Source organism: Haliaeetus albicilla, unplaced genomic scaffold (assembly GCF_947461875.1).
Source record: "Haliaeetus albicilla unplaced genomic scaffold, bHalAlb1.1 scaffold_128, whole genome shotgun sequence".
In the NCBI taxonomy this organism is placed as follows: Eukaryota; Metazoa; Chordata; class Aves; order Accipitriformes; family Accipitridae; genus Haliaeetus; species Haliaeetus albicilla.
In genome coordinates, this window is record NW_027212451.1 from 1 (window position 1) to 5,000 (window position 5,000).

Genomic DNA, 5,000 nt, shown 5'->3' on the forward strand with positions numbered 1-5,000 from the left:
CCTAACCCTAACCCTAACCCTAACCCTAACCCTAACCCTAACCCTAACCCTAACCCTAACCCTAACCCTAACCCTAACCCTAACCCTAACCCTAACCCTAACCCTAACCCTAACCCTAACCCTAACCCTAACCCTAACCCTAACCCTAACCCTAACCCTAACCCTAACCCTAACCCTAACCCTAACCCTAACCCTAACCCTAACCCTAACCCTAACCCTAACCCTAACCCTAACCCTAACCCTAACCCTAACCCTAACCCTAACCCTAACCCTAACCCTAACCCTAACCCTAACCCTAACCCTAACCCTAACCCTAACCCTAACCCTAACCCTAACCCTAACCCTAACCCTAACCCTAACCCTAACCCTAACCCTAACCCTAACCCTAACCCTAACCCTAACCCTAACCCTAACCCTAACCCTAACCCTAACCCTAACCCTAACCCTAACCCTAACCCTAACCCTAACCCTAACCCTAACCCTAACCCTAACCCTAACCCTAACCCTAACCCTAACCCTAACCCTAACCCTAACCCTAACCCTAACCCTAACCCTAACCCTAACCCTAACCCTAACCCTAACCCTAACCCTAACCCTAACCCTAACCCTAACCCTAACCCTAACCCTAACCCTAACCCTAACCCTAACCCTAACCCTAACCCTAACCCTAACCCTAACCCTAACCCTAACCCTAACCCTAACCCTAACCCTAACCCTAACCCTAACCCTAACCCTAACCCTAACCCTAACCCTAACCCTAACCCTAACCCTAACCCTAACCCTAACCCTAACCCTAACCCTAACCCTAACCCTAACCCTAACCCTAACCCTAACCCTAACCCTAACCCTAACCCTAACCCTAACCCTAACCCTAACCCTAACCCTAACCCTAACCCTAACCCTAACCCTAACCCTAACCCTAACCCTAACCCTAACCCTAACCCTAACCCTAACCCTAACCCTAACCCTAACCCTAACCCTAACCCTAACCCTAACCCTAACCCTAACCCTAACCCTAACCCTAACCCTAACCCTAACCCTAACCCTAACCCTAACCCTAACCCTAACCCTAACCCTAACCCTAACCCTAACCCTAACCCTAACCCTAACCCTAACCCTAACCCTAACCCTAACCCTAACCCTAACCCTAACCCTAACCCTAACCCTAACCCTAACCCTAACCCTAACCCTAACCCTAACCCTAACCCTAACCCTAACCCTAACCCTAACCCTAACCCTAACCCTAACCCTAACCCTAACCCTAACCCTAACCCTAACCCTAACCCTAACCCTAACCCTAACCCTAACCCTAACCCTAACCCTAACCCTAACCCTAACCCTAACCCTAACCCTAACCCTAACCCTAACCCTAACCCTAACCCTAACCCTAACCCTAACCCTAACCCTAACCCTAACCCTAACCCTAACCCTAACCCTAACCCTAACCCTAACCCTAACCCTAACCCTAACCCTAACCCTAACCCTAACCCTAACCCTAACCCTAACCCTAACCCTAACCCTAACCCTAACCCTAACCCTAACCCTAACCCTAACCCTAACCCTAACCCTAACCCTAACCCTAACCCTAACCCTAACCCTAACCCTAACCCTAACCCTAACCCTAACCCTAACCCTAACCCTAACCCTAACCCTAACCCTAACCCTAACCCTAACCCTAACCCTAACCCTAACCCTAACCCTAACCCTAACCCTAACCCTAACCCTAACCCTAACCCTAACCCTAACCCTAACCCTAACCCTAACCCTAACCCTAACCCTAACCCTAACCCTAACCCTAACCCTAACCCTAACCCTAACCCTAACCCTAACCCTAACCCTAACCCTAACCCTAACCCTAACCCTAACCCTAACCCTAACCCTAACCCTAACCCTAACCCTAACCCTAACCCTAACCCTAACCCTAACCCTAACCCTAACCCTAACCCTAACCCTAACCCTAACCCTAACCCTAACCCTAACCCTAACCCTAACCCTAACCCTAACCCTAACCCTAACCCTAACCCTAACCCTAACCCTAACCCTAACCCTAACCCTAACCCTAACCCTAACCCTAACCCTAACCCTAACCCTAACCCTAACCCTAACCCTAACCCTAACCCTAACCCTAACCCTAACCCTAACCCTAACCCTAACCCTAACCCTAACCCTAACCCTAACCCTAACCCTAACCCTAACCCTAACCCTAACCCTAACCCTAACCCTAACCCTAACCCTAACCCTAACCCTAACCCTAACCCTAACCCTAACCCTAACCCTAACCCTAACCCTAACCCTAACCCTAACCCTAACCCTAACCCTAACCCTAACCCTAACCCTAACCCTAACCCTAACCCTAACCCTAACCCTAACCCTAACCCTAACCCTAACCCTAACCCTAACCCTAACCCTAACCCTAACCCTAACCCTAACCCTAACCCTAACCCTAACCCTAACCCTAACCCTAACCCTAACCCTAACCCTAACCCTAACCCTAACCCTAACCCTAACCCTAACCCTAACCCTAACCCTAACCCTAACCCTAACCCTAACCCTAACCCTAACCCTAACCCTAACCCTAACCCTAACCCTAACCCTAACCCTAACCCTAACCCTAACCCTAACCCTAACCCTAACCCTAACCCTAACCCTAACCCTAACCCTAACCCTAACCCTAACCCTAACCCTAACCCTAACCCTAACCCTAACCCTAACCCTAACCCTAACCCTAACCCTAACCCTAACCCTAACCCTAACCCTAACCCTAACCCTAACCCTAACCCTAACCCTAACCCTAACCCTAACCCTAACCCTAACCCTAACCCTAACCCTAACCCTAACCCTAACCCTAACCCTAACCCTAACCCTAACCCTAACCCTAACCCTAACCCTAACCCTAACCCTAACCCTAACCCTAACCCTAACCCTAACCCTAACCCTAACCCTAACCCTAACCCTAACCCTAACCCTAACCCTAACCCTAACCCTAACCCTAACCCTAACCCTAACCCTAACCCTAACCCTAACCCTAACCCTAACCCTAACCCTAACCCTAACCCTAACCCTAACCCTAACCCTAACCCTAACCCTAACCCTAACCCTAACCCTAACCCTAACCCTAACCCTAACCCTAACCCTAACCCTAACCCTAACCCTAACCCTAACCCTAACCCTAACCCTAACCCTAACCCTAACCCTAACCCTAACCCTAACCCTAACCCTAACCCTAACCCTAACCCTAACCCTAACCCTAACCCTAACCCTAACCCTAACCCTAACCCTAACAACCCTAACCCTAACCCTAACCCTAACCCTAACCCTAACCCTAACCCTAACCCTAACCCTAACCCTAACCCTAACCCTAACCCTAACCCTAACCCTAACCCTAACCCTAACCCTAACCCTAACCCTAACCCTAACCCTAACCCTAACCCTAACCCTAACCCTAACCCTAACCCTAACCCTAACCCTAACCCTAACCCTAACCCTAACCCTAACCCTAACCCTAACCCTAACCCTAACCCTAACCCTAACCCTAACCCTAACCCTAACCCTAACCCTAACCCTAACCCTAACCCTAACCCTAACCCTAACCCTAACCCTAACCCTAACCCTAACCCTAACCCTAACCCTAACCCTAACCCTAACCCTAACCCTAACCCTAACCCTAACCCTAACCCTAACCCTAACCCTAACCCTAACCCTAACCCTAACCCTAACCCTAACCCTAACCCTAACCCTAACCCTAACCCTAACCCTAACCCTAACCCTAACCCTAACCCTAACCCTAACCCTAACCCTAACCCTAACCCTAACCCTAACCCTAACCCTAACCCTAACCCTAACCCTAACCCTAACCCTAACCCTAACCCTAACCCTAACCCTAACCCTAACCCTAACCCTAACCCTAACCCTAACCCTAACCCTAACCCTAACCCTAACCCTAACCCTAACCCTAACCCTAACCCTAACCCTAACCCTAACCCTAACCCTAACCCTAACCCTAACCCTAACCCTAACCCTAACCCTAACCCTAACCCTAACCCTAACCCTAACCCTAACCCTAACCCTAACCCTAACCCTAACCCTAACCCTAACCCTAACCCTAACCCTAACCCTAACCCTAACCCTAACCCTAACCCTAACCCTAACCCTAACCCTAACCCTAACCCTAACCCTAACCCTAACCCTAACCCTAACCCTAACCCTAACCCTAACCCTAACCCTAACCCTAACCCTAACCCTAACCCTAACCCTAACCCTAACCCTAACCCTAACCCTAACCCTAACCCTAACCCTAACCCTAACCCTAACCCTAACCCTAACCCTAACCCTAACCCTAACCCTAACCCTAACCCTAACCCTAACCCTAACCCTAACCCTAACCCTAACCCTAACCCTAACCCTAACCCTAACCCTAACCCTAACCCTAACCCTAACCCTAACCCTAACCCTAACCCTAACCCTAACCCTAACCCTAACCCTAACCCTAACCCTAACCCTAACCCTAACCCTAACCCTAACCCTAACCCTAACCCTAACCCTAACCCTAACCCTAACCCTAACCCTAACCCTAACCCTAACCCTAACCCTAACCCTAACCCTAACCCTAACCCTAACCCTAACCCTAACCCTAACCCTAACCCTAACCCTAACCCTAACCCTAACCCTAACCCTAACCCTAACCCTAACCCTAACCCTAACCCTAACCCTAACCCTAACCCTAACCCTAACCCTAACCCTAACCCTAACCCTAACCCTAACCCTAACCCTAACCCTAACCCTAACCCTAACCCTAACCCTAACCCTAACCCTAACCCTAACCCTAACCCTAACCCTAACCCTAACCCTAACCCTAACCCTAACCCTAACCCTAACCCTAACCCTAACCCTAACCCTAACCCTAACCCTAACCCTAACCCTAACCCTAACCCTAACCCTAACCCTAACCCTAACCCTAACCCTAACCCTAACCCTAACCCTAACCCTAACCCTAACCCTAA